General features: G+C 33.0%; 1 pseudogene; it reads right to left on the bottom strand.

Annotated features, from left to right (window-relative positions):
• Positions 1–5,644: 5,644 nt before the first annotated feature.
• On the bottom strand, positions 5,645–6,579 carry LOC100921379 (annotated as a pseudogene).
• Positions 6,580–10,148: the final 3,569 nt, after the last annotated feature.

Here is a 10,148-nt window from a genome sequence, read left to right as displayed (position 1 = left end):
TTTTTCAGGAAACATTTTCTTGTAATCAAGCCAAAATCTTCCTCTGTACATTCCAGTCACTGAATATTCCTCTTCTGTCTTCTAGGATACTCCAACCAGCTCCAACACACTTACATTTTTATTCTTCAAAATGAATATACTTTATTTCTTATCTGTTTTTCAGAAAACCATTTCTAAGCATGCTCCTGGTACCAATGTTTTTTCCCCAAAAATGTGATTCCCAAAAAAGAAAAAATACTAAGATGTACTCTTCAAAAGTCAAAAGATAGAACTACCATCATCTCTTTAATATGGGACTAATAGTTTCTCAAGGTAGTCATGTATGCCATTGGTATTAGCATTTTTGCTTCCAAGTCCTACTATTGACTCACATTATACTAGTAGAACATTAAAACCCACTGAACTTTTTCAGATGAACCATGCTTTCTTTATAGTACTCACTGCCAGTTGATTTGAATCACAAATAATTCATATTTCAAAGGGAGAAGGTTGACAGTCAAAGTAGAGTGAGAAATCCCAAATGCTTTCCAGAGACTCTTGCAAGAAACCAAGATTTCTTGCCTTACATGGACCACATTTAATATTAGAAAATGGCTTAACAAAGTTTTCTCTCTCATTATCTCACTATTATCATAATAAAAATCTATGATAAAGAGAAATTGAGTAAAAATGTCTAAGGACAACCAATTTATTAGCAACATTAGTAATTACCAATAGGAGATCCAAGGCTTTCAGTTAACCTAAGAATTCATCTTAAAGTCATAACATCTTTTTATACTGTTGATTATAAAGTACCATAGTTCTGTGATGCAAACTAAACTAAAACTGTGATAGGTCACACACAGAGAAGGATGAGGGGCTTTGCTTTGCTTGACTCAAATCAAGAACTTTCACAACTCAGAGTAATAAGAAAAACACAGAATTAATTAATATCCCCTGGAAATGCTCATGGTGGTTACACATCCTAGGAAAAGCATGAGTCATTTATATCAATAGTAAGCAAAAGACGAGACATTTGGGGCTTTATGATTGGCCCATGTAAATAGGGAAGTTAAAATCATAAATTTTACCAATGAAATCTATAAAGTTAATCCTACATTTGATCCAAAAATATTTATTCTAGTGACAAGATACAATTATCAATCCAGAATTAAGAAATAGTCCAAATTAAAGTGGGATATCAATTTTTAATTCCCTATTATCCTCTGAATGGAGTTGTTCCTGGAAAATCAACTCACATGTTGATAGTATATCTTCATAAGTCTCTGTCAATAAGACAAAAATGTGTCTCTGATTTGCACAAAATAGTTTAAATTAATAAATCCTGGATAACACTTTTATTTCAAACACTCACAATATTCAAAATATTGCTTAAAATAGAGAAAGAGAAGATCAACAAATTGGACTTGAAACTAAAAAAGCTTTTAAAAAAAGAGCAAATTTTAAACCCTCAATTAAATACTAAATTTGAAATTCTGAAAATAAAAGGGGAGATTAATAGAATTGAAAGCAAGAAAACTATTGATTTAAATAAAACTAAGACTTGGTTTTATGAAAAAATAGATAAATCTTTAGTTAATTTGATTAGAAAAAGGAAAGAAGAAAATCAAATTTCTAATCTCAAAAATGAGAAGGAAGAACTTTTGATCAATGAAAGGAAAATTAGAGCAATAATTAGGAGTTATTTTGGCCAAGTATATGTCAATAAATTTGATAATCTAAGTATAATGGAGGAATACCTACAAAACTTTAGTTTGTCCAGGCTAACAGAAGAGGAAATAAATTAAATTATCCAATTTTACAAAAAGAATTAGACTAAGATAATAACCAACTCCCTAAGAAAAAAAATCTCCAGACAGAGATGGATTTATAAGTGAATTCTAACAAACATTGAAAGAAGGACTACTACCAAATTCCTTTTATGACACAGATATGGTGCTGATACCTAAACCAGATAGGATGAAAACAGAGAAAGAAAATTATAGACCAATTTCCCTATTGAATATTGATGCAAAAATCTTAAAAAAATATATTAGCAAAAAGATTACAGAAAGTCATCTCCAGGATAATTCACTATGATCAAGTAGGATTTATAACAGGGATTCAGGGCTGGTTAAATATTAGGGAAACTATTAGCATAATTAACTATATCAATAGCCAAACTAACAAAAATCATATAATTATCTCAATAGATGCAGAAAAAAAAGCATTTGATAAAATCCAACACCCATTCCTATTAAAAACTCTAGATATTATAGGAATAAATGGGCTTTTCCTTAAAATGATTAGTAGCCTCTGTTTAAAACCATTACCAAGCATCATATGTAATGGGAACAAATTAGAACCATTCCCAATAAGATCATGAATAAAACAAAGTTGCCCTTTATCATCATCACTATTCAATATTATATTAGAAATGTTAGCTTTGGCAATGAGAAGAAAAAGAGATTAAAGTGATTGGAGTAGGTAATGAGGAAATTAAATTATCACTCTTTGTAGATGATATGATCTACATATCATATTATCATATGATATGATCTACATATTATAGAGTTAGAGAACCCTAGAAAATCAACTAAAAATTTACTACAAACAATTCACAATTTTAGCAAAGTTGCAGGATACAAAATAAATCCACATAAATCATTAACATTTTTATATATTAACAGCAAAGTCCAGTAGCAAGCGATACAAAAAGAAATCCCATTCAAAATAACTGTTGATAGTATAAAATATTTGGGAATTTTTCTGCAAAGGGAAAGTCAGAAACTATATGAACAAAAGTACAAAACACTTTCCAAACAAATAAAGCCAGATGTAATCATTTGGGGAAATATCAAGTGCTAATGTGTAGGTCAAGGTAATATAATAAAAATGACAAATACTACCTAAGTTAATCTACTTATATAGCACCATATCAATCAAACTTTCAAGAAATTATTTTATAGATCTAGAAAAAATAATAACAAAATTCATCTGGAAGAACAAAAGGTCAAGATTTTCAAGGGAATTAATGAAAAAATGTCAATGAAGCTGGTCTAGCTGTGTCAGACCTAAAATTGTATTATAAATCAGTGGTCATCAAAACCATTTGATACTGACTAAGAAATAGAGTTGTCAATCCATGGAAGAAATTGGCTACATAGGACAAAATAGTCAATAACTATAGCAATGTATTGTTCGACAAACCCCAAGACCCTCTCTTTTGTGATAAGAACTTACTATTTGACCAAAAAAAAAAAAACACTGGGAAAATTGCAAACTAGTATGGCAGAAACTAGTCACTGGCCTACATCTAACACCATATACCAAGATAATGTGGAAATGGGTTCATGAAATAGAAATAAAGAGTGATATTATAAACAAATTAGAAGAACATAGGATAGTTTACCTCTCAGATCTGTGGAGAAGGAAGGAATTTGTGACCAAAGAAGAACTGGAACTCATTGTCGCACACCAAAAAATAATTGTGATTATATTAAGTTAAAAAGGTTTTGTACAAACAAAACTAATGCGGACAAGATTGAAAGGGAAGCAATAAACCAGGAAAACATTTTTACATTTAAGAGTTCTAATAAATGCCTCATTTAAAAAGTATATAGAGAGAATTGACTCAAATTTATAAGAATTCAAGTCATTCTCCATTTGATAAATGGTCAAACGATATGAACAATTTTCAGATGAAGAAATTGAAACCATTTCTAGTCATATGAAAAGGTGCTCTAATTCACTATTGATTAGAGAAATGCGAATTAAGACAACTCTGCAGTACCACCACACACCTCTCAGATTGGCTAAGATTATATGAAAAGATAATGACAAATATTAGAGAGAATGTGGGAAAACTAGGACACTAATACATCGCTGGTGGAATTGTGAATGGATCCAATCATTCTGGAGAACAATTTGAAACTATGCCCAAAGAGTTATCAAACTATGCATATATCCTTTGACTCAGCAATGTTTTTACTGGGTTTATATCCCAAAGAGATCTTAAAGGAGGGAAAAAGACTCACATGTGCAAAAATGTTTTTGCAGCTCTCTTTTAGTGTCAAGAAACTGGAAACTGAATGGATGCCCATCAGCTGGTAAATGGCTGAATAAGTTATGGTATATGAATGTTATGGAATATTATTGTTCTGTAAAAACCAATCAGATTTCAAATGATTTCAGAGAGGCCTGGTGAGACTTACATGAACTGTTGCCAAGTGAAATGAGCAGAACCAGAAAATTATTGTAGAGGGCAACAACAATATTATACAATGATCAGTTCTGATGGATGTGGCTCTCTTCAACAATGAGATGATTCAGACCAGTTCTAATGATCTTGTGATGAAGAGAGCCACCTACACCCAGAGAGGGAACTGAGTGCGGTTCACAACATAGCATTTTCACTCTTTTGATGTTGTTTGCTTGGATTTTATTTTCTCTCATTTTTCCTCTCTGATTTCATTTTTTCTTTTGCAGCAAGATAATTATATAAATATGTACGCATATATTGAATTCAACATATATTTCTACCAAGTTTAACATATATTGGGTTACTTGCCATCTAGGGAAGGGAATGGGGAAAGGAAGGGAAAATTAAAATACCATGTTTTGCAAAGTTTAATGCTGAAAAATTATCCATGCATACATTTTGAAAATAAAAGGCTTTAATAAAAATAGTTTAACCTTAAAAAAACAAAATTCAAAATATTTTATTAAAAATCACATGAACCCCTATTCAAAGAAATACATAAAGCACCCAAAGAACCTTTTATTTAGGAAGGAATTGATTGGCATCAGAATGTTACCCTATCCCGACATTTCTTTGAAGTACCTCTCTCCTATGGGATCATTCAAAATTCTTTCCAGACCCTTATGATATCCCTACCCCCACCCAGTGTTTTATATTTCTTCCTAAAGAGTACTATGCTGCAGTGGTGTGCTGATGTAACTTCTAATTGATTTAAAAAGAGATGATTAAAATTTGAGTATAAGCATTTAGAATGTTGAAATCAGTAAATGCTAGAAATCAAGGTTTAATTTATTTTGTTGAGAACTTAGATTTCATAAATTGAGGAGAAAATAAAATTTCAAATTAAAATTTAAAGTGTATAACAGGTAAAGGGTTTTTATTTTAGCTTTTGGTTTTTGGTTTTTTATTTCAGTGACTCAGTAAAACTCTGGTATAGGGGCTACCAAGTAAGGAATGTCAGTACCTTCAAAGCTACAATTTTTAAGCAATTCAGTGACATGGCTCTCCAAGAATTATTGTTCAAAAATTGTGGATCTCATTTTCCTTTTTCTAGAAGAATAATAGCAAGAATGTCTACATAGTGCATTTGTGTATCATTCATTCCACACAATAATCTTAAAAGATAATGGGCACTCTTAAGGCTCTTAATACATGAGGAAACTGAGACAGATTTCAAGTGACTCATCAAAAGCTAAAGAATATAAAAATGTCTGGGACAAAATGTAAATTTGGGGCTTTGTTAACTCCAAAGATATATTCTCTAAGTGATGTGGCTTCTGAAAAAGTTTGAATTACACTTCTCTCTCTCTCTCTCTCTCTCTCTCTCTCTCTCTCTCTCTCTCTTTCTATATATATATATATATATATATATATATATATATATATATATATATATATATAAAATTAAAGTTGTATTCCTCTCACAGCTTTCATTAAAGCATTCTTGACATCTTTGTTCCTCACACTATAGAGCAGAGGGTTCAACATGGGAATCATCATGGTGTAGAATACAGACACCATTTTGTCTATGTCCATTGAATGGCTTGAGCTGGGTTGAAGGTACATGAAGATGATTGTCCCATAAAATATAGACACTGCTGTGAGATGGGAAGCACAGGTGGAGAAAGCTTTTTGCCGGCCTTCAGCAGAACAGATCTTCAGGATGGTAATGAAGATTAAGAAATATGAAGCAAAGATGACAAAAAATGGGAAAAAAATAGTGAATACCCCTAAGATAAAATGTACTGATTCAATATTGTGAATATCAGAGCAAGAGAGAACTAGGAGAGGCGGTATATCACAGAAAAAGTGATTCACTATGTTTGACTTACAAAAGGAAAGGCTGAAGGTGTTTCCTATGATTATGGAGGAATTTAGAAAGCCACAGGTGTAAGCACCACCGGCCAGTAATGCACATACTGTTGAAGTCATGGTAGTGGTATAATGTAGGGGTTTGCATACAGCTGCATGACGATCATAGGCCATGGAGGCTAAGAGGAAACTTTCAGTAGTAGCAAAGACCCCAAGAAGAAAAATTGTGCTGCACATTCATTATAGGAAATCATCTTGTCCCCTGTGAGGAGCCCAGCCATCACTTTGGGAGTAACAGCTGAGGAGTAACCAAAATCTACCAAAGATAGATTAGTGAGGAAAAAGTACATGGGGGTGTGGAGGCGAGAATCCCAGGAGATCAGAGTTACTATCTCTAGGTTCCCTACCAGGGTAATGAGATAGATGAATGTGAACATTAGGAAGAGAGGCATCTGAAGCTCGGGAACATCTGTTATTCCTATAAAAATGAACTCTTCCACTTTTGATCTGTTCTCCATAGAGGTCATTTGAGAGTGATATCCTTCATCTGAAAGAAAAGAGCAACCATCAAAAAATCCATTCTGCATGATAAATGACTCCAAGACATAATTTTATGTGAGGGATAGAAATAAGGAATTAAGAGATCAATAGCATCAAGATGCTTGTCATAACGAGGCCCCCAAAATTCATTGTTCTACTTTCTCATGGAAAGTCCTTCATGCATAATTTCTCACCTTTTCTCATCTACTCCATATTGATCAATCATTAAAATGCTATTTTCCTCTTCAATCAAGGGAAGTGCTTTATTTTTCTGGCAAAAATCTGCATGTCAAAAGGAATTATTGTTTGTCAGAATTTCTCAGAGTGCAATTTTTTTTCCTGTGAATATATTTACTCCAAAAAAAAAGAGAAAAAAGAGGAATAAAGAAAGGAGGAATAAAATAAGAAAAATAGTTACAATATAGAGAAAGAAGAAGAGAATCAAAGAAAATTGACTGAGATTTTGCTGAGATCCTGTTTAGTCCTAGAATCACAGTGGCTCCAAGGTCTATGCAATGCACTGAAGTCACAGTACTTCAGGAAGAACAGGTCTTACTTGATACCAGTTGTATAGTTGTGGCAGTTGCTCATCAAAGTGCCAATGGTATGTCATCTAGTAATAAATATTTGACTTCTAGATTCATTTCCTTAGAACAGTAATTCCCTTTTTTATTTCTCCATCCATGACATTTTGGAAGAAAATGGTCACAGACAGAGACAATTTATCTTTTCATTCACTCTATCATTTTCTAGCTCCCAGAGATATCATCAATCTTTGATTTAGCTTCCATGAAGTTTCAGCTAAAATCCCACCTACAAGATGGTTTTCCTGATCCATATCAATTCCAGTGCTCCACTCTTGATTATCTCTAATTTATCATAAATATAGATCATTAGTACTCAATTATTTTTATTTTATTTAGAAATTATGCATTCCACACAGAGGATTGGTGAGACTTACATGAATTTATGCTGAGCGAAATGAGCAGAACCAGGAGATCATTATATACCTCAACAACAATACTGTTTGAGGATGTATTCTGATGGAAGTGGATTTCTTCGACTAAGAGAAGATCTAACTCAGTTTCAATTGATCAAGTATGGACAGAAGCAGCTACTGCCAAAGAAAGAACACTAGGAAATGAATGTAAACTGTTTGCATTTTTGTTTTTCCTCCCGGGTTATTTATACCTTCTGAATCCAATTCTCCCTGAGCAACAAGAGAACTGTTCGGTTCTGCACACATATATTGTATCTAAGATATACTGTAACCTCTTTAACATGTATAGGACTGCTTGCCATCTGGGGGAGGGGGTAAAGGGAGGGAGGGGGAAAATCAGAACAGAAATGAGTGCAAGGGATAATGTTGTAAAAAATTACCCTGGCATGGGTTCTGGCAATAAAAAGTTATTTAAAAAAAAAAAAGAAAAGAAATTATGCATTCCTTGATGGCAGGGACTGTATTACTCCTTTCTTTGTGCTCTCAGTGCTTAGCATAGTTCTGGGCATATAGTAGACACTTAACTTTAGAGCCAGTGGTAACCCTCCCTGTGTGAACTAAGTAAACATGGTCTTTGGCCATTAGACAACTCCACAGTACAAATCCAAGCACTACTATAAGCTATAATAGCTGGGAAGAATCTGCCACAGTTGTGCATAGTGTACTTATGTTTAGACTACTTAGTTTCATCTCTACCACCATGAATCATTAGAAAAAGTTTTCAAAGAAATCATAAATGGGCTGCCACGTTCTGTCTATTACAGATTATATCTTCAAAATATCTATCTATCTATCTATCCATCATTTGTCCAACAGAATCAGAGAATCTCAACTCAGGATAGTTAATTCTTTGGATATCATCTGCCTCAGCTTACCTGTAACCAGAACTTACTTTTAGAAAAGCCTGCCAGTACACATGTAAAACTGGAAAGAGAAGAAGTGGTTAATTATGGAGAATGAAAGAGAAGAGTTACATAATTTTACTCTTTTCCCCAATGAATTATGCCTAACAAGGAGAATGAACTAGAATCTCTAGCATGAAAACAAATCTGGCAAAGTAACATTTTGACTGGGGAAACAAAACTCATAACTGGAAAAGTGTTCTGGAAAAGTTTCTCCCTTATTTCAGTAACAAAAAGTAGGCTATTATAATTGTATTTAAACTGAGAAAATATGCTTAGATAAAGAAATCCAGGAACCAGAGGAGAAAAGCATGGTGGGAACCCTGTATATTATCATTATTGATGGAGTTTTCAATTATCTGAGCATCTGTTAGAATGTTATCTCTTATTCTGCCTCTTTCATTCTCTCTCTCTCTGCCTCTCAATGCTGCTCTTTGTATCTTTAAAATTTTGTCTCTGTCATTATCCCTCTCTGTCTCTGTTTGCCCCTTATTCTTTGTCTGCTTAGTTCTCTGTGTGCATGGCTTTCCCTCTATCTTTCTACATGTATTTCTCTCTGTCTCTCATCAAAGAAGAGATTGATTTCTTGATAAAAATTCTCTTTTTATCCATCTCTAAATGCAAAAGTGAAGGAATATATATGGGGAAATACTATTCTGCATTTGCTTCTCATAAAGGGTGAGGAATTGTTATGTAGGATCAAAATTAATGAGAATGTTACAAGTAGAATGAAAATTAAATTATCCTAAAACTTGAGATAGACAAAGAAAACTAGCAATCATCAGGAATGCACATTAAGCTTAGGGATAGCCAATTTCAGACATTTCAGCAGAAGGATAAAAAGGATCTTATGGATTAATTTACAGGTTGTTCAAACTTGACTGGATAGATAGATCTAGAGAATAAAATTCTGAAGAAGCAGAAATAAAAATTGATAAGTGGGAAGATCTAGATGTGGAAAAAATCAGAAAATAAACAATGAATAGGTAATTAAAGATTAATGCAAAAGCAGGTGCTAGTTATAGTAATAGAACAGAGGAGTGCCAAGCTCATTTTGAAGTGGGAGAAACACAATAATCTAAAGACTACAAAAGGTGGGTATTTTATTGGAAAAACTAAACAATTAGAGAAGCAAGAGATAATCAAATAAGGAATTGTACTGATTTTTAAGACATTAAATGAGTACTGTGAATGACGAGCAAATTCAGAACTGCTCAATTTATATTTTGCTTCAGTTTTCTCTGACAAGTAGAATGATCTTTGAATTTATAAAAAACACAACAACGATGGCTCATAGGGAGCTGATACCAAAAATAAAGCTTATACCTATATTAGTAGAGAAAAGGGGAGAAGCAATTATATACTATCTATCATATGCAAAGCACTGTGCTACAACCCATAAATATTATATTATTCAGTTTTTACAACAAGCATGTGAGGAAAGTATTGTTATTATCCCCATTTTAAAATTGAGGAAACTGAGACAAATAGGGGTTATGATTTGCCCAGCATCACCATTAAAGGTGTAAGGCTGGATTGGAACTGAAGACTCCCTGACATTATTCCCTCTCCCAGTGTTCCATTCCCTCTCCCAGCGTTGCTTCTTTAAAGATGGCATAATATTATAAATATATTAGATGATTCGAACTCTACA

This window comes from Sarcophilus harrisii, chromosome 6 (assembly GCF_902635505.1).
Source record: "Sarcophilus harrisii chromosome 6, mSarHar1.11, whole genome shotgun sequence".
Lineage (NCBI taxonomy): Eukaryota > Metazoa > Chordata > Mammalia > Dasyuromorphia > Dasyuridae > Sarcophilus > Sarcophilus harrisii.
The sequence above is the reverse complement of the archived record's forward strand: the minus strand, read 5'-3'. Positions and strand labels throughout refer to the sequence as shown.